General features: G+C 45.5%; 1 protein-coding gene across 1 annotated transcript in view; it reads right to left on the bottom strand.

Annotated features, from left to right (window-relative positions):
* Positions 1-19,724, bottom strand: part of LOC140695092 (uncharacterized) — a 67,258-nt gene extending 47,534 nt beyond the window's left edge. The window contains exons 1-3 of the mRNA XM_072958011.1: positions 19,592-19,724; positions 19,238-19,377; positions 14,581-14,799 (exon numbers count right to left, since the gene is read on the bottom strand). The gene's annotated coding sequence lies outside the window, so the exon portion shown is untranslated. The remainder of the gene's footprint in view (positions 1-14,580; positions 14,800-19,237; positions 19,378-19,591) is intronic.
* Between the last annotated feature and the right edge of the window lie 1,556 nt (positions 19,725-21,280).

Raw genomic sequence — 21,280 nt, 5'->3', positions numbered from 1 at the left:
TTCCAGGTACTTCATCATTTTCGGATTGATGGACTTGGCCTCTGACTGAGCTACTCAGAGAGCTCCCAGCCTCACATCCGTGAGAGGACCCTGCTGTTGGGAGAAATCAGTGAGAAAGGCGTACATCCCCCAGTCATGTCTGCATGGCTAGAAGTGCCACAACGTGCTAAAAATTTATACCATCATAACCCCTGGGCTCCCATGGACTGGTTTCACATTAACCAAACTCATGAGACACTGATGCAAGAAAACCAGAAATTTAACTTATTAACGTAACAGAAGATGTGAAACTATGAACCAGACTGCAATATCAGAGTTCAACCATGAGTATACGTTCTCCTCCACGGCCCAAACACGGGCAGGCAGTCACATGGCAAGTGTGGACAGAAGCAGAGCAGGAAGGATTTCTAGATGAATTCAATGGACTAAATTTCTGTTATAACAACAGATCTGCTGCCTGGAAAACAATTAATTCTAATCACGGTGCACTCTTCGTGGACAGTTGCCGAGACACGACTGTGAGCACCTGTGTAACTCTCCTTTCCCTGTCCTTTCTGGGCTAATTGATGCACAGACGTACAGAAATCGAGGGATGCAGATACATCTAAACACCCAAAGCCCATTCTGGGAGCCACAATACCATACAGCCAGGGTTAAAATACTTGCTCTGCCACTTACTAGTTCTGTGACCTTGGTCAACTTACCCTCTGTGTGCCTCAATTTCCACACTGTGAAACTGGGATAACAATCAAACCTTCCTTACTCGCTTGTTGAGAAGATTGAAGGATTCATTTCTGTAAAACGCTCAGAAAAGAATGTAGCACATTTTGGGTGCTCAACAAATGTCAAATTAATATTACAGTGGTTTACAAGTCTCCTTCCTAATCATCTTCTGTGTTTCCTGGCTAGACTAATACCCAAAGGAAATTCTTATTTCTCCTTTTATAAACTCATGGGATGAACCCTTCTGTTCCATCCCACCACCTGTTTAAACTGATGGAAGGGATACCTCCTCCCCACTCCTCTGGGCCATGCAGAGTGCTACTCCCTTCACAGCCCTGACCCCTGGTCCACAGCTAGCCCTCCTCACATTAACAGATTGAGTTGTGATTCCGGGGAGACAAGCAGGGCATGTGAAACCCTTCCTTTCCCTCCAGTGTTGACTACCCTAGGGAAGCACCCTGGATGCTCAGCTCCATTGCAGAACAGCCCTGTGCATGATGGGGCTCATTCTCTCAAGGGAAGGCTTGCTGTGGCCCAGAGATACCTGGGACAGGGTGAGTCTCTACTTCTGGGACACAGTATCATGACACTCATTTATCCACAGCCCTGAAGTTCATGGAGAACGTGGCTTCATCAGTAACAAAGAAGACATTTATCGCCTGCCTACTCTTTTGTGTCATCTCTCAGTTGGCTGCTGGAGACAACATGTGTATAAGTATTGGTTCCCCTTAGGCCCCAACATATATGAAGTAACAAAAATTTCTGTGGCTTAACGTTGGTCCAGGGCGACTGTGTAACAGTTCTGACTCTGCTGATGCTAAATTATGGGTGTAGGAATTATGGAACGTCCTCAAATATCTTTCATCATAAAATCAGCTTTTCTTATTTTCTTGTTTCTTTGTAATTACCAAAGACTATAAAATGATGGCTGCACACAAAACAGCAGCTAAAGTTTATGAGCTCTCTTGACATACCCACTGTGGTAAACATGTTACATAATTACTAATTCTCACAATTCTACAAAGCAGATATGAGTGTCCCCTTCTCACAGACGAGGGGAAAACTCAGAACGAGCTGACTCAGGATCACATGGTTCAGTGTCAGCACGTGCAGGCAAACCCAAGTCAAGAAACTACACCCCATCATATATGTACCAAATCAACTCCCACCAATTAACACACAGCGGCGGGGTCAATACTCAGGGAACTCAACACACCTTTCAGCTTTATGGTGCTCCAGAGGCAGCTTCTAGCTGTTTTATAATATCCCGGCTCACTGGTTTCTAACACTAGAAGAAAAGCCCGATTTTGCCATTGTTTGCACAGCAAGTCTGAAATGTTCACAGCGAGATAAAAGAATAAAACTATGATATAAGCAGAAAAAATTTTCCAGGTAGAAAGACATAATGGACGTTGTGCTATTCTGAAGCATTAAGCAAAGGAATCAAAATAAAATCACATTGTTTAAGCCTTATTTTACAAACAGAAAAATTAAGACTGTAAAAAGTTGCAACAGCGCCACCTATGGCTAAAAAGACCTTCCAGGTTGCCGGGAAACATGCAACACAAAAATTGACTGTAAGATGAGAAACGAGAATCAGATAACTAGAAGCTTATGTAGCATATACTGCACTTTGCTTCGGGGGGATGGAGGGGTATTCAGTATTTAATCTGATATTGCTAATACTCCTAAATATAAACAAAAGACATAGGCTCATGGAAGCTCATCTTAGAAGAGGAAAGAATCCAGTCCAGCCACTTCATTTTACACCAGGGGAGACTGAGACCTGAGATCTGTCCTCCTGGCAATCAGCAGCAAAGCTCTCCTAGGTCTCATGTCTTGCACTGTAGTAAAAACCAACAGAACTGTACTACGCCTATATTCATAAAAGTCACGTCTGTATTTTTCCAACAGTAGGTAATCTAAGTATCTTGCAAAATACTTCTCAAAGAGCCAGGAAATCATAGAAGGGTATTGAAATACAAAAACATTTATTTACATATTAAAACAGCATGAGCTTTATTATCTCTATTAAAAAAGTGACATGTCAAATCAAAATTTTGAAATTTTAAAACCTGAAAAGAGTGCAGAAAAAAATCAAAATTTTCTTTAGTCACAAAAGAGAGAAGCTTATTCCCTGATAATAATCAATGTGGATTTTTCTAAACTTAATGGTTCTGGTCAGAATCCCGAGAAATTAAATGTCTGATGGATGGTTACACGGCAACATGAATTCTGAGCTTACATTCTGTGTAAATAATCTTCAAGGTCGTCTGCTTAAGGCAATTTAAGTAGTCCCTGTCTCACTAGAATGACACAGATTTCATTAAAGCTTCATACTGCACTTAAAAAAAACAATCCTAGTTACTTTAAGCCATATTAATGTATATCATATATACACATATTGAATATGCATCAGAAATAAGCTACCCTTTTTAGTATTCAGAGTTGATACTTCTAAACTGTCAGTCACTGTGAAAGCACATTTTTATTAAGCACCTCTACGGTGCTTTGTATACAAGGCGTCCAGCTCTCACAGTCAGACAAGGTAAACCATATTACTCAAATTTCACAAATGACGAAATATACTTAAGCCATGTAAACAACTAAGATATTCATCATCAGGAAAGAAAAGAGTAAGGATTTTACTTACAATACTCACTGACAAAGTTTTCTTTCATACTAAGACTACATAAAACAAATTCAGTGTTTGGAAATTTTTCAGTAAATAAGCACCACTAGAAAAAACAAGTAACATCATTAGCAACAGTTGGACTTTCAAAGACCACTTCTCTCTTGCACAATAGTTATTTTAAATGTTTTGTTTTTAGTTCTCACAAAGCACTAAATTAAAAAACTATTTCCTTTACAGTCATTACCTGAGAATAAAACATTTGTGAAAATGTACAATTTTAATTTATGCCACTCTGCCTCTCATTCTCACTGGTGTCTCTCCTTTGAAGACCTCATCAGGCTGAGATAGCTAAAATCGGTCATTTATGGGCTCACAGGAGTTCGGGAAAACACTCAACGGGAAGCTGATTAGAGGAGCAATTGAGAATTCATCCTGTGCAGCCTGGATTCCAGCATCGAGCTAGCCACCGCCAGCTGCATGTCATTTGGGGCAAGCTGACCCATCTCTCAATCCCTCAGCTACAAAAAAGGAGACACTGATACCTACAATCAAACTCTTGCTATGAAGTAAAATATGAGCAAAGCATTTTAGCCTCAGTTAGGCGTCCACTCACAGCGAGTGTGGTCATTATGATGATGAGGATGGCTGTTAACAAATTAAGCTCGACCAAACAGGAGAAATCACCTTAAAGGAGAAACATTTTAAGTCCATGAGTATTTCCTTTTGGGTGGACTGTAGAATATTCTATAGATTTTTTTTTTAATAAACCAAATTTTGTCCATTAATTGTAGATTTACAGGTTCATGGACAAGTCTCCAGAAAAATAATTAGAGGCCTCTAACCTCTGAAAATTAAGATGTAAATTTAAAAAAAAATCAGGGAAGAGATTATACCTCATTTGGGAGAGTATGTGCTTAGCATGCATGAGGCCCTCAATTCAGTCCCCAGTAACTCCATCTAAAAACTTTGTTTTTTAAGAAATAGAGAATTAAAGCAAAAGGATGGAGGAATACGGAAATTTTTAGAGACTCATCTCAGATTTAAGATAGGGAAGAAACCATCCAATTCTCAGAAGAAATCTTGAGGACTATGTAAACTGGATCTGAGATGTCTAGTCTTTTAACATTATTCATGAAATCATATTACCAAGTCTTAAAACTACCTGATAACCCACAGTGGTGATACTGATCATAACAGCTACCATCACGTATCGAGCTCCGGCTAGGACTGCTCTGTTCTGACATCTCTACCCCTAAGGCCTCACCAGGCGGAGAGCACTAAATTCGGTCATTTATGAGCATCTCGTGTAAGTCCTCCATTTGTGCTTCTCACTCTCCCCTCACCAGCTCCTCTGAGGGAAGCACTGTTATCATCTTCCCCACCCGCAGATAAGGCCACTGAGGCACAGACACTAAACCCGTTCCAGGCCACATTGGAATTAAAGGACGTCTGTATTTCTGCTGTTTTGCTTTTGACAAAGGAATCTGAGATATCAATTCAAAGCATACTGTTAAATAATCAAGTCTGTCAGGTCTTCACCTCAAAGAGCAGATACTATAAATTCCTGATGTAGGATGAGGCTGCCGTCACAAACTGACTCAGCTTGAAATTAATATCCAAGATGAAGCAGCGGATACACGTAAATATTCACGATTGTCAAGTCTGCCCACGGGTCTGGGCCCTTCACTGCCTGAAAGGGGGTGAAATCCCCACCCGTGTCTGGGAGGGAAGCGCGGCTCTTCCCGGGCTCACCCAGGCTTCATAGGCTATTTACCCCCACAGACTAGCCTCAACGGTTAAAAGCTCTCAAGATTTTTACACCAGGCAAAACTGAAAGACATTTCTGTAGATGGAGCACTTTCTCAGGCTTAAATTTTTTTGCCTACACTCAGCCAGAGGGAGAAAAGAAACAGGACTCTACAAAGTCCTGACCCTCACCACTCACAGGAGTAGAATGACCACAGCAGAAGATGGCCCTTCACATTGCAGGATGTGAACAAAATAAAGATGCCCCAACAACAGGCACTCCCAGACACAGCGCTCAGCAGTCTTCTGCACAATCACAGTTGTGCAGCCCTCAACACCTTCTATTTCCAGAACACTTCATCAGCCCAAAAGAATCCCCCTATCACTAGCATTCACTCCGTAATCCCCCTCCACCCAGCCCCTTCCAACCATCACCTGCTCTCTGCCTCTGCATGTGCCTTTTCTGGGCTTTTCAGATCACTGAAATCAACAATATGTGGCCGTTTGTGTCTGCTTCCTTTCAATTAACATGCTGTTAGCAAGGCTTGTATATTTTGAAGTGGCATCAGCATCTCTTTATTTTTTATTTGTTTTGGAAACGTTAAAGATTATTAGAAGGTGGTAAGTACTATCAAAAAGAGTAGAGTGGAGCATAAGTGATTGTGTTTCAAAGGGAAAAGTGTGGGTTGAACAGTCAGGGTGGACTTCCCAAAACAGGTGGCATTTTTCATTTTCCTCTTTTTTTTTCTTTTTTATTCACTCTTACGTGTGAATAATGTTCCACTACATGGAGATACTACATTCTGTTCATCCATTCAGCAGCTATGTATGGACGAGGTCCAGAAGAATGAGTGTAAAGGGTGACTAGCATGGATGGCATTTAAGCAAAGGGCAAAATGTGTTTTCAAAAAAAAGCCAACAAACAGAGGCGCAAGGAAATTCAGTGCGTTTCTGAGCAAAGTGCTTGCTTGCTTCGGCAGGACTACCGTGCAGGGCTGGGGCGGATATTGGCAGGAATCACGGTGAGGGAGTCACCTGAGAAGACATCCCACTGCAAGCAGCTCAGCCAATCCTCCTCCCTCATCCTGTATTGTTAGAGCAATGTTTCTAGGTTACTCTTATTTCAATTAATAGCATTTAACTGCACGTCTGATCATCACCATCAGACCACATTACCTCCAAGTCACAGAAAATCATTCACTGACCGGAGCAGCACCAGGACATAATGGTGATGGATTAGGGAGTCCTGCAGCATTCCAGCCTGCAGGCACAAACCCCACATGTGCCCTGGTGATGTCCAGAAAATAAAATGCATGGAAATATCTCACTGCTGGAACACGACATCTGCCCTCAAATTGCCCGAAAATCATGCTGGCAAAGCACTACTCAACCTTCTCAGTACAAAAAAAAAAAAAGCTAAGAAGGCAAATTTAGGCTCTTCCATTGAAAACCAGCAGCCACCACTGCCAGTATTTGAGCTGGAATGCTCCTGACTTTGAAAACCACTGCACAGTTACATTTCAAACGTGAAACTCATATATATATACCACGTAGATGATATTGCAGTAGGATTTTTCTTTTCAAAATTTCCAGTTGCAAAATTAGCACAAGAAAGTTTATGTTTAGGCTTTAAAAAAAATCAATTATCCTCCATTTTCTTAATTTTGAACTTATTATTATTTTATAAATGGAGCTATGGTGCGTATTTAAAACCTTTTGATTTCTGAAAACAAGACGTTTATGACCTCACTATTTCAGAGCAAACTTTAACGATTCTTTGAGAGGTGGGGCCTGGGGTGCTCACTAACAGCTCTTTAAATACTGACAAGGATGTGCTATTAAGTAATACAAAGGCTCTAAGTCCACATTAGCTCAGAAAGCAAAGAAACCACACCAAAGACTTCCTTAAATATTTTATATATTCCTATTCTTTTGAATATTAAAGCTCTTAAAACATATGATTTTTTTTGAAAAAGACAACAGCTGTAATAATTTTCCTCTCACCAAGAAAGCAATCTTTATCAGGAATAAAAACCCCTATGGAAATCGAAATGACAGGACGTTTCTAGCTAAGTGAACATCCAGATCTGAACACAAACCTAAATCCTATCAGATCTCACTCGAAGGAGCTCTACAAAGGCCTGGGCAACCCTGGAGATTAGCTCTTTTGTTCCAAATGTTGGCTGAGCTAAGATAATCACACTAGGCATGGAAAGAGAGAAGAGGAATGTCCACCTGGCAGCCTCCATCAGTTTTCTTCCAGCCACAAGGTGCCTCTAGGGCAGCCCCGCTAACAAGTCCCCCATAAGAAAAGCCGGCATCCACACTGCCCCTGCCATCCCCAAGTAGCCCCGAAGCCCATATCCCAGCCTGTGAATGGTCTTCAAATGATCCCCCAGTTGGTGGCACCCTCCACCTCTTCCCCGCTACACACACACACAAAGCCACGACAGCCTTCCCAAAGCACAAATTTGATTACATCAACCCCACTTCAAACAGTTCAGAGGCTCCCTGGTAGAGTTCTAGCCCCACCCCAGACCCTGCTCGCCCAGCCTCATCTCAGTACATAGGTCCCCAGTGACCTCAGGAGCCCCCTGACCTGCTCCTACTTCCCACTTGCCTCCAGGTTCATTTTGACTGTTTCCCAAGGAAGCCTTCCCTCCCTCCAACCTCCACAATTTGTTCCTCTCTTCCTAGAACATTCTAGGCTAACTGACAACGCTAAGCTCTCAAGAAGCAAATACATTTTGCTTATTTATGTGGCTACACTCTCTCTCCCCTAGACTCACTGAAGTGCACGTGTTATGAATAAATGAATGACGGGTTGGATCTCAAAGGGACAGACATACCTGCTCTCACCCGTCCCGACCCTTTTGTCTGTAGTATATCAGAAGCAAAACCAGAACTACCTTCCCTGAGGGTCACTTCTGTTGACACCCTTCACTGCCTACTGTGTCAGTTCTAGTAAAACTCAACTTCTTCCAAAGCCCTACACCCCGGACTCTCTCCAGTGTCCTCCCCAGCAGGGGCTCCCTCCACCCTGGACCGCACAGGGCACTCTCCCCGGGTCCCCACGCCAAAAGCCTCCAGGCCTCTGCCCGGGCTGCCCCTGCGACCTGAGCCACATTCTTGACTCCTTCTCTTGGCTGACTCTTACTCTGTCCTCACAACTGAATGTACAGCCCATTTCTTCCAGGAAGTCCTCTCTGATAATGTCCTTTAAGTCTTGTCTGGGCTCTATCTATAGCAGCAGTACATGGTGACCAACTGGGTGTTTGCCCGCTCCTTTGAGACCACGAACACTTGGGAACCACGTGGGAAGGAGTGAGAGATTACAAGACAGGTGGGGGAATCAAAAAGCAGAAATCACAGCCCAAGTCCCAAATTCAAGGATACTTTCTCAGAAAACAGTATAAAATATTTCACACGTGTGCCATTTGGCTACTATTTTTGTGGCTTGTGGACAGCAAGAACTTGGTGTTCTAGCCCAAAACCCAGGTTACATGCAAAGAAATGTATATATTCTTATCCAAAGGAAACCAGAGCTGCTCAACAACAGTTTTCATTTAGAACTGAAAGGAAATTTGATAAAGGCAATCTCTCTCTCTTCTTTCTTTACTGGAATCATATAATTTTAGAAGTATTTGCGTGACTAACAGACGGCTACAGCCCGTGATTCTGCACTGAAGTGTTTGAGGCTGAGGAAGCCTAGATTACATTCACTCTGTAAATGCAATCACACCAACACACTGATAGGTGCCGTGAGTGGTGGAGCTGATGTTCCAAAGCAGGCAACATTATTCTGTAAGAGAACTCTAAATAGAAAGTAAGAAATGCAATGTCCTGTACTCAATTTCATTTGCTATATGGGCCATTAACTGATAGTATATCTTGACTAATGAAACCCAAAAATAAATTGTCAACTTCGATTTTCTTCATCTGACCGTTTTATGCTAACATCGGATATTAAACTCTCACTCCATATGGAAAGCTCAGGCCTATGCTGCAACACAGTTACATCCCGTGGAAGAAAGCCGACCAAGGGAGAACTGGAGAGTTTCCCTTCAGAAGCTGCAAAGTCTGGTTTTGCACCTGTACACCATTTGCAACCACGTCATCATCAAAGGAGTTAGACGTTACCTCTCTGGTACGAAAATCACTGCGTGCTTCAGAACCATCAAAGAATGCTGAGCTTTGTGAAACAGTCCAGAGGCGCTTAAATCATACTTTTTCTGAAAGGCTCCAAAACTGACCCACTTCACCATTCCAGGTATAACAGGGAAGTACTGGAAACAGTAGAGAGAACATGCCCTTGAATTCTGACAAGGCCCTGCTTGAATCCTGCTACAGCATTTACTAGTCGCTAAATGGACCAATTCTTTAACCCCTCTGAGAAGGCTTCCCAATCCCCAAAAGGGGGCTGCCACCGCCCACCTGGGAGGCATGGATGTGAATGAAACACGCAAGTAGGGCGGCCGACTGGTACCTGACACGGGGTCTGGCTAGTTTCCCTCCGCTGCCCTTCTCCCCCTTTAAACTTGCACTGTTCCCCCGGTAACGATCAAGCCCCCGGAACAGACTGCCCGTATCTTCTGTGTATCCCTGGATACATGCCTTACCCTTAGGAGGCCAGAAAAACAACTGCCTCCTCCCAAGTCACTAACAATGTTCTTAAGAGTCTGGGTATTTTTAACTCTATTTTTCAGGGAGACTATTCCAGAATTTTGCAAGCACCATTCTCCAGGTTGGCTCCCCTCCCAGTGCCCATCCCTTCTCACCTCAGATCCTCTGTCTGACTGCCTTCTGTTCATGGGAAAGCGAGTCCGGTAAGGTGGGGCTCCCTAGGCCTCCCTCCCTCCCTCACAGGTGATTGTGACTAACTTCTCCCCACTCCTCACTGCAACTCTAGCTTCTGAGGAGTCTACCCTCCCGTACCCTGCAGCCTCTGCACCTTCCCAAGACGCACACGTGGCCACGACCCTCCCTTCAGATTTCTTCCTGGCTGGCCCTGCCCAGCCCCTGGCCCCTTAAGGATAACTGGCATTGCTTTGAAAATGGCAAACGCCACTGACTGACACACCAGAGCTGTATGGTCTGGGCTTTCCTCCAACCAAGACACAGCCCTGCCCCCCTCAGTCTCAGTCTGCAGCTCTCGAGATGATCTAATTCACATGCAAGGCTGTGAACACCAGCTAAGAATGACGACTCCCAACGTGTATCTCTAGTCCGGCTCCTTCACCTGAGCCCCAGTCTCATAGAGCCGAGTGCCTCTTTGAAGTCCTAATTTGGATGACAAATGGCATCTTAAAAATGCCTCATGTCCACCATTTACTCTGGAATTCCATTCCTGTCAGGTATCTCCCAGACTCCCCATTTTAGTAACAGCCCCAGCACCCACCGAGGTGTCTGAGGTCACATTCAATTTCCACTGTTCCCTCCCCCAGGCCCTGCCCTGGAATCAGTCCTGTTATCTCCATCAATAAGCCCATCTCAAGTGTAGTTCTGTAGGGACCATGGCCGGAAACACACAAGCTCACAGCATGGTGCACTAACAGTCCTCTGTAGGGTGCTCCCTGGATGGGGAGGCATCTCCTGCCGCTGTTCACCTCAGAAGGCAGTGGATTCTCACACAGGAGGCCCAGGAGAAGGGACTCAAGGTTCTCCCATGGTCTGAGCTTTGAAGGGCCCGAGGTCTGGGGGAGCTCCTAATTAGCAGACACACTTGCCAATGAGCAGATGAGGATGGGGGAACCCACGCAAGGCTGTTATCACTTCAACTCATGGGCTCTCAGGAGCCATGGGAAAGGCCTGTGTCCAGTGTACAGCCCAGCCATCACAGATCCCAGCCTGCATTTGCCAACCTGGACAGCCTAGACTCCATCTACTTGCGACACTTACTTCTGTTCTGTTCCCCACCCAGAATGTGATGGACTCATTCAGATATTCTGGCCTGTCTCAAGCGAGACAAATTCAGTGAAAAATGAAGTGTCCACATTTGGACCAGAGCATGAAAGGAGAAACAAGGCCTCATGGTCAGCATGATGGTGGTGGCCAAACAATTCCACCAGGTGAGATGAACCAGGGTAGGGTTGAGAATCCAAGGTCCTGGGTTGGACAAATCATCTTCCTTCATTGTTGACTGGGGTGTTGGGGAATGACTACCACAAACTAACGACACGTTAGGGGGCCCACGTGGTGGGCGTCAGCTGCAACAGAAACGGATTCAGCTCTTTACTGCCAACATGGGTTAAAAGTAAAGGCCGAGGCAGGAAGGTCTGCACGGCTGCTGAGGCAAACCACAGACCCAGCTCTGAATGCCCACTGGCTGGAGCAGAGAGGAAGCTACGGCCCTTTTAGCAGTCCCTTTGCCCAACAGATCCAGGTAAGCCAGCTACTTAGGAGAAGGCCATGTTTTCCTGATACTCAGAAAAACCAGCCTCGTAAAGGGAAAAAATAGTGGCATGGATTTTAGACCCAATTCTGCCCATTTATGAAGGCAAAGTAAAGTAAATGGCACGGGGAAGTTGAATGCAAAAAAAAAAAAAATTAAAGAACCAAACGGTGACCGCTTCCTCCAACAGCGTCCCCTGCAGCTGTCACCTCCGTGGCGGCCACATCCTCACCAGTGACCGCCGGCCAGGAAGCGACGTCACGCACGTCACACAGCGACAGCCAGGAACCGCGTGCTGAGCACGTTTGTGTAAAAGCAGGAATCGAGCAAAATGCTGCAGAGTTTGACCTTACAAGTTTAAATACTCCATGAAAAGAATCCCTGAGCAGCCGACTAAATCAATTCACATCTTACTTCTTCAAAACAATGAAACAAATTTAATAAGGGCGCATTTGTCATCAAATAAAAGGAGGACCAAACATGTTCCTCAAAAGCAAGGATTTCAACAGGTATCAAACACCAGTGGGTGATGAGCTAACAAAGCAAATATTCCAAAAAATTAGAAAATAAAAAATGACTAAGATAATAGATGGATCAAAACAGCTGTTAAGTTGTTGCTTTTTAAAGCGATGGAGACTGTACGGAGGGCAATCTGGCTATTTCAAATGCAGGGTGTGCACAGCCCACATTTTCAGAAGCAACAACATGCTCACTGGGCAGTACAAGTGAAAAAGGAGTAAAGAAAAAGGAAAAGAGGAACAAGAGAAAATTAGAATCACACAAGAACAAAAATAATTTTGACTGCATGTACAAGAATTTATGTGAGTGTGTGAGGCCAGGGACGCGGGGATGGTGAGGCCCAACCTCACCTCCTGCTCAAGGGAAAGCAGGGGCCTGAGGGGAGCGGCGCTGCCGGGGGACCACAACGTGTTCAGCTCCCCTAACCAAAATTCGACCTACAAGTGACTAGGCAGCTTTTGAGCTACAAATTATTGTCGCATTTCAGTCTGGACCGTTTTACTCACTTCCACCAAGAGTAGCAGGAGAGAATGAGGCTCTGCTCCTGCACCAAAGCATTGTTTAAAAAATTAATGACTGTGGAATAGTAAAAGAAACAATGGAGTAAAAGTGACTGGAGGAGAATGTGCTTGACCCGAGCTCACTGGCCGCGTTATCTCAATGACGTTCAGATGCTGGCTGAGCCCTTATGGTACCAGAATAGACAGACCCACAAGGAGGCAGGTTTAATGCGCTGAACCACTGTGGGCTAAGTACACATCCGGCTACTCCGCCAAGTCCCAAGGGCAGACTTCAAAAGGCAAAAACAAGCTGGCATTCTCTGGTGGGTCTGCAGACTCAGAGACAAGCATTTGTTGAGCAAAAATGTCACCAGTGCCTCCTATGACAAAAGAAGTGGCACTGGCGTGGGGGCTGGGGCAGGGCTCCAGGCTTCCACTGCTCACTCACCAGTCTGTCCAGGGGGAGAAGGTGGTCCCTGCTTAGGTTTCGCTGATGCACCTACTTGACTAATGTCTGGGGCCTCAGCAGGAGTTGACAGATGAGGTGAACGGAGCGAGACTCTGTGTAGCACGGTGCTGGGAGCTATGCCCTCAGCAGTGCCCAGGCTCCTAAACATGCCAGCTCATCTCCAAGAAGCAGATGGGGAGTGCGGGCATGTAGATCACAGGGCCCTGTGAGGACAAGTACAGATCATGGCCACGACATGCCTCTCCTCTTCCTTAAGCCATAGAGGTATTTCTGGGGAGGAACAGAAAATTCATCCAGAGCCTGCTAGGTGGGCTCTCGCAGGTGGGACTAGTGTCCCCTGTGCTTCTCACTCACAGGGCTGGTCTAGACATTCTTTTTATTAATTCCCTAGCATCTTCTCCTCCAACTTACCAACAACCAGAAAGTAGGATCTGATCTTAGGTAAGTTCAAGAATCACAGAGCACCACCTCCAAAGCGGGCCCGGTAGCACATGCCAGGTCTTCTGACCGCCACCTGTGGGACCACCATGAGCCCTCTCCAGACTCAAGGACCGAGGCCGTAGGCCGGGGGGACACAGCTTCCCTCACTCACCCCAGCAAAGGGGGACCACGTCTCGGCAAAGGCATCTCACCCTCTTCAGCCCGAGGGAAAACATGATAGATATACGGGGAAACAGAGCAGAAGGTGGGGGGTAGGCAGCCCAGAAGAGCTCATCTGTACTTCCGAGGCAAAGTGGGGCCATTGACTTAATCACAGGGACAAAGTGGGAATGAACATTTCCCTGCTCTGTCCCATACACCGTGATACGCCTTTCCCTGCATAAGGAGTTCATTAGGAAGTCCCTGGCGGTGTTTCTGATGTCCTAACTTGGCATGGTGGCTGTCGGGCAGGAAGAGACGGCCTGAGCTGAAAAGGTGCTGGGCCTGGGAGGCAGGTGACAGCGGCTCCAGCCGCAGCTCAACCAGCGCCTCGTTCTGCCTCTCGGGGTTCAGCATCTCATCTATAAGTAAAGGGATGAGCATGTACCAGGACAGGCTGCGCAACAGAAATGAAATGAGAGCCATGTAAAGAAAGTTTCCCAGTTGCCACGTTTAAAATTTGAAACAAAGAAACAAACCAACAAACAAAAAACAAATACTAGAATGTGATTTTAAGAACAGATCTTACTTAATCTACTGTATGTAAAATACTATTATTTTGACATGTAATCAATATAGGAAGTAGAGAGATAGTTTATGTACTTTTACTAGACAAGCCTCAGCGTCTGATGTGCATTTGACCTACAGTACATCTCAGCTGAGTCCAGCCTCCTCCCCAGTGCTCCTAGCATCAGTGGCTTTGGCTACTTTATTGGACAGCAACTCCAGGGGTCCCACCATGTTCCTGGCTGTAAAGCGGGAGTAAGTGTCCACACTAACCCTAAAAGGATCTCTCTGAAATAAAGGCGGATTCACTTTGAAATGTCTGGAAACCGGCGGGCTGCACCTCCCTCCCCCCTTGGCTACAAGATTGACTTCTTCCTTGCTGATCCCTTTCTGGATGTAGGGAAGCAATCCAGCACACAGCCAAGGTGGACTGGCTTCCAGGTAAACTTACCTGCTGTCTGTGTCCAGTCCCATGAAGTCCTCCTTCTCAAACGGGATGCAGGGGAGGGGGATCTTGTCCCCAGAATTCTTGGGGCCACCATCCAGCCACTTGGACTTGAGCAAGATGAAGAGTGACTCAGTGAAGTCCTCGATCCTCTTCTCCACCACCCTGCAGTACTCTTAGATTGAAGGCAACGTCGGTGCGCGTCTGCTCAGCTACCTCCCCATGCTGCACAAAGACAAAAAGCTGAGAGTCATTAAGCGATGCGCCATACAGCTCCTCTGCATGTGGAGCTTCTCGAAGGCCTTGGCAGAGAAACATTCGGTAATGGTGACAAGGCCCACGACCTTGGGGTGTTTCTGGAAGACGCTCCACCGATTCTCGGGCACATAGCGGTGCCTGTAGTGGATACAGAGTGTCCACTGGGAGCCACATGGGCTGATATGGCTAACCGAGGTGAGTAGCTGATAGATGCAAAAGAAATTCTCCTCTGAGATGATCTCTATGGATTGGACCACAACGGGACGAGTCTGGTGGTCCTCAGCACACTGCACGTAGTCAGGGATGCTCATGTTGCAGGCCCTGCCGAGAGGGGAGAGGAGATCGAGGTACATTCTCTGCTGTGTGCTACGGGCCCATCTGGGTTGCGGTGACCTGGTGTGTACCAGCCAGAAGACAAGGGAAGCCAAAGCAAATCCAAGGGTACAGTTTGTCCTCAGAGTCTGCATATGGCTACTGTAGCTCGGATCACATTACCCAGCTTTTGGTCTAGGCTTCCTGCCTCTGCAGAGAAAGGTCATTTCTTATTTTCTATTTCCAAGCACCTAGCAAGGCCCTGATGCAAAGTCACTGCTCAAAAATGCTGAATAAAGAAATGAACAAAGGAAATGCTTCCCCAACCCCCTTCAGCAGAATATAAAGAGAAGGACGACAGTAGGATCAAAAGATCTGGATTCCTATTCAATTTATTTGAACTCCTAAGCTTCATAATAATGGATAAGAAAACTTGCCTTGGGGTAGAGGGTACTGTTCATTGGTGGAGCACATGCTTAGCATGTACGAGGTCCTGGGTTCAAACCCCAGTACCTCATTTTAAAAAATCAAACAAATAAATACACCTAATTTCCCTCCTGAAAAAGTATTTTTTAATTCAAAAGTCAAAAAACACCTTGCAATTGACACAACATTGTAAACTTGACTATACTTCAATTAAAAAAAAAGCCTTGCCTTACAAGAATATATCTGGATTACGGATGTTTGAAAATGTAAAATGCATAGGGTACCACCTGCATAAAAGGAGGTGACTGTACACATGTTCTATCCCTCCTTTATGAGTTATACTTCCTTTGGGGAGGTTATAACCTCTCAGAGCTAATTTTCTCAGATTAAAAAATATAAACATTTCCTGATTCTCAGTACTGCTGAAGAATCAGATAACTCTATGAAAGCATCTGACCCACAGAGTTTACTCAATAAATGTTTGTTGAATGAATGAATAAACAAGCAAAGTGAATGTTGCTCCCTGCCACAAACCATCATAATGGTACTGCCTGGAAATCCCAAGCCCACGTTCACCCGACTCTGCATTAACAATGTGGGTGACCTGGACAGGCCTGCGTGCTTCACGAAGCCCCAGTTTAATCGTGAATAGAAATAAGGGCAATAACACAAACCTCAAATTGTTAGTGAGTCAGTAATGAATTGTACCCCAACACTGCATGATGGAACCATTAAGAAAACTGGGCAAAGGGTCCATAGGCCCTCTCCATATAATCTCTTACTACCACATGGGAATCTACATTACATCTCAAAATTAAAAGTCTAATATTTTAAAGAGGTTATCGAGGTTAGGTGAGCTCACTGTCTCAAATAAGGAACACACAGTACAAATAGGACAATGCCCAGCCCATGAGATACACTCAGTTAACATTCCCACTGAGCCCACTAGTCCCTCCAACTTCAGAGCAAGAGGATGGGTCCTCGTGGCAACAGGCCACAGCACCTGAAGCTAACAAAGCTAATGGTGTCCACTTAAAAGAGCCCCTGTCACCACCCTTGTTCTAATTTTCTATTTGTAATTTTTTTCTTTTCATTAAATTGGAACTCCAAATTGCATAGAATTCTTACCAGATATCATGATGGCAGCCCTTCAAAACCTGACCACAGAGATCATGATGGCAGCCCTTCTTGGTGAAACAATAAAATGAAAAGCCATTTCCACAAGACCTCTGTGTAAATCTACTAGGGAACTTCATCCTGGACTGAGGAAGAGGACTGGGGAGTAGGGGGTAAACTGGGACACGGAGAAATATGGGCCACCTGTCCCACAATGGACTTTAGACTCACCCTCACCCTCCAGGAACTTCTAAATACACACAGACAGAGTGCTATGGACAAGAATTTTTTTTAAACAAATCCCTGAATCCCTAGCAGATCTTGTTTCTACCGAGACACAAATGTCTTATTTGTATAATGTTTCACAGAAGCCTTAAAATATTATCACCCCAACTTGACACATCAAGAAACTGAGGTAGAGAAGTTTATCACATTCTACAAGATTAGAGAGAGGCCACGTCAGACACCGTATTTAAATCCAAGTCCCTGCTCCGTTGCTCACACTAGAAAGTGTCACATACTGCCTCTTTCCTGCCCTCTCCCTGCAATAAATCTCTGAAGAGTCTTTTCTGTGTCACCTGCAATCAAAATCACATCAATTTTTCACAAAGAGCTATGTCACTCCTTGGAGGACATACCAAAATCTAAAGGGTTGGGTTGAGAGGAGATATTTGCATTTTCTGTTTCTCAAAGGAAACATGGCTTTAAAAGAAACTGAAAAGTATTTATCTAGTCTAAGCGCTCATTGTGCACAGAAAGAAACGGAGGCTCAGAGGAGAAGAGGAAAGGGCGTTATTAACAAATATTGCCTCAGCGCAGCACCAAGCCAGCCCTGGGCACTTCTGGGGGAGGATCTGGAAGGCCCAGGAAAATGAGTGTTAGAAAATAGACAGAGAAGAAGAATATAAGGTCCCGTCTCTACACCACCATACCATGAATTTCCACCAAATTACCCAGTATGGGTGCAGCCAATAGTAAGGTTGTCTAAACAGGTTATTGAAACCTGGAATTCTCAACCATAGTGGAAATTCCAGCATTTACTGTGCTTTTTTCCCAGTTCAATCATCAATTCAGTGGGCATTCTGTACCAGGGACTACACGAGACCTGGAGTTCTCCCAAATAAAGATCTCTATTACCACATGTGCAAACCACATAAAGGCAACCAGAAGAAAAGCGCCCACAGATAAGATGGAATTACTGAAACTGAAAGCAGCCAAAGAGCATATATTACTAGGAAAAATGGTGCTCCTATAAATGGACTCATGGACATAGAAAGCAAACTGTATTTAGCAGGCAGGAAAGGAGGGATTAACAGATACAAATTAGTAAATATAAAATAAATGACAAGGACCTGCTATATAACACAGGGAACTATATTCAATTTCTTGTAATGAGTTATACTAAAAACAATCTAAAACATATGTATATACATATGCATATGTTTATAACTGAATCTCTGCTGTACACCTGAAACTAACATTGTAAATTGACTACACTTAAATAAAAAATAATTTAAAAAATAAGTAAAAATAAAAGCAACGCCATTAAGAAAAAATAAAAGAACACTCTAATCCCCTTAGCTGTAGGTGGTGGAGAATTCTGGTTGTAAACACCAAGTCCACTGGATCACTCCAGCAATGGCTGTCACTCTTTCTGACCATCAGAGAGTCACTTGCTTCACTGAGGTTTCTTTTCTCTTCTGTGAAAGGCTACGGCTGCAACTAACGATGTATAGAATCTCATCATTCACAAGCCCAACAAGTAGTGAGGACTTCCCATGGGCCAGGCTCTGGACAGAGGAAAATATAGGGTCCAAAATATATTCATGGGTAGAAGAAGTTTGTGCCATAAAGACGTTAATTCTTCCTGTTTTGATAGACAGATTCATTGCAATTCTGATTAGAATTCCTACCAGATTTTTCTTGGAATGTAACAAGTGAATTTATGGTCAAGATTAGCCAAGAAATTTCTTTAGAACCACCACTGGGGAGGGGTGGATAGGTCATTAATTTCCACTGCTCTTTCTGAAGTGATAAAAACGTTCTGGAATAATAATGGTTGCACAACTGTGAATATGCTAAAAGCTGCTGAATTTTACCATTTAAATGGATGTACTTCATGGTGTGTGAACTATATCACAATAACGCTGTTATATGAAAAAATATTTCTTGACAAATATTTTTCTTTTTATACCACTAGTCTGTCCCACAATTTAAGAAAAACAAAAAACCAATACAAACCAAACTGTGCCAGGAGTTCTTTAGGACTGCAATATCCCTGGGTCTCCAAGGCCTCTGGTGATGCTGTTCCTGTTAACACACACTAGCTGGGCTGGGCTAGCTAGGGACTGTAACTATCTTTTTAAAATTGACTGTCACACGTTTCACCCTTGGAGAGGGAAGGAAGGAGGATATCACAGCTTCATGCCTTCAGCTCATTTTTAACAGAACCAAGCCCTGCTATCACCACTGTTAATCCCTCTCACTATAAAAACACGTGACATCAACAAGCACCGCCATCATAACACCTGAAAGTGTTCAAGATACTTACCTGCGGCAGAAACACTGAGGGAGGAGACAGAAGCTTGCTCAGCACTGATGCTCCCTTTTCCCGACTCCACCAGGTGAAGCTGGGCGCTACAGCCAGAGGCTCTCAGTCCGGGGAGCAGCACACACGCCACTGAGCTGGTCCTGAGGGAGGGTGAAAGGGAAAGGAGGGCAGCCCTAGGGGGGAGGGAAAGGGGGGGTGCGGGCTGCAGCCCCGCTCGGAGGCCAGCCCCAGCACCAGCATAAGCCGCCCGCTCCCGTCCAGGTCCGCAGACCACGCCCGCCCGGGAAACAGCCCGCCCATTGGTGGGGACGGGCAGGCGGCCGAGGAGAGGAAGCCCGGGAGGAGAGGACTCGCGGGCGGGAGAGGGGAAGGGGACGCCAGCCGTGGACTGAGGGGATCCCGGCTGCGTGAGAGGTGGCAGGCGCACACCTGGACCTGGACAGCTGTGGCCGGGGCGCCGGGGCAGGTGGTGCTGTCAGAAGGGTCTGGCCAGAGAAATTCAGCTGAACACGGGCTGACTGGCGCCCTTGGGGGCTGTGAAAGGCGGATCACCCTCCCGAAGCCGCCTGAACCCTTTCCCGGGAGCCCCCCACCTTGCACTTCCACAGCCAGAAGCCCCGGCCCCAGGCAGGAACCAAAGGCCTAACGGGCGACAGAGTTGAGAAGCATTTGGGGCCAATCCCCGGCTCGGACATGGAGCTTCGAACCAGGGGACCACCAGGCACCGACAGCGCATGCGCAGGAGGGACATGGATCCTCTCTGCATTCTGCGAGAGAAGGTGGGACAGCGAGGGAGGGAGAAGATGGGAGCGGGTGGAGAAGAGGGGAAAAGTGGAGGGATACAGATGGACAGGAAGAGCAGAGAAGGGATGGGTCTGGATAGGGGAGTGTCGTAGCGGAGTTGGAGAGAAAAAGCTTTACCTCTAGGGCACCCTGAGATGGCAGACCTACCTCTGTACCCTTCTGTAACCGTTCAAGTCCCGCAGCTCATGTTTTACCTCCCTGATCCAGCCCTCCATCAGATGCTTCTGCAGAAACACTACGGGGATCACACCCGTTGCCCCCATGCGGAGCTGGGTTTTCTGTTGCTCTGAGAACCAAGCACCCGCAGGTGTTGTCGCTCAGAACTTCCTTGGGAAGAGCACATATTCCCCTTTTACACGCTGGGAAACAGGCAGGAAGGATCACTGCCTTAGCTCCACTGTCCGAGGTGTTGGGCTGGCGGGGAGAGGTGTGGTACAAGATCAGAGCCCCAGACAGAGCAGACTGCCTGAGTGTTGGTGCATAGTCCTCATCCCTCCTGGGTAAACCATACCCCAACCTAGTGGAAACATCAAGGGCTCACAGTGGTTTCCTGGGGGTGGGAGAGCTGTCCTCATGTGAAGGAAAAGTCCAGCTGGGCTAACAAGCTAAGTCACAAATCTAAGTGTGATAAGTGTCGGTTTACTGATCTAAGTTCTGCTGGGCTATCTCGTAAATCTGAAGTTTAGTGTCAGTTTATTGGGCTAACAACCTAACTCGTAATTCCAAGCTCAACAAGTGTCAGTAATGTGAACTATTACAAATAGATAAGCTCCAGTGTACTGATTCCTTGCATTTTGTTCTTTGAGTCTTATTGGCTAATATCCCCTTACTTGTATTGAAGTCTTTAAAACCTCATGTGCACGTCTTGGAGGTGCTCAGAAATTCGGAGCAGAAGCCCCTCTGAGCCCGCCGGCATAAAAATTCTGAGTACTCCAGCACTCCGATTGGTGCTTGTTTCTTGGCTGGCCTGTTTCCATAACACTCAGCTCCAGTGCCCTGCTTTCTAGGTAGATAGGAGTGTTACCAAGTCCAAATTCATTCTCCTCAGTGCAGGACAGGCCAATAAGTTTGGAAACCAGATGTTGGGGCTTGGAATAGCAAGTTTCTGTAGACCTAGTTGGCAAACTAATGTTCTGGAAAACCATCTCCCCAAGTCACAATTCAGGCTCCTTTCCTACGCGCTTGGTTGTTGCAAACTTCTTAGTGTAGGAATTCCTTCTTGTTAGAATCCTTTGTTCT

Source organism: Vicugna pacos, unplaced genomic scaffold (genome assembly GCF_048564905.1).
Source record: "Vicugna pacos unplaced genomic scaffold, VicPac4 scaffold_135, whole genome shotgun sequence".
In the NCBI taxonomy this organism is placed as follows: domain Eukaryota; kingdom Metazoa; phylum Chordata; class Mammalia; order Artiodactyla; family Camelidae; genus Vicugna; species Vicugna pacos.
Note: the sequence above shows the minus strand (reverse complement) of the source record. Positions and strands in the feature narration are given on the sequence as shown.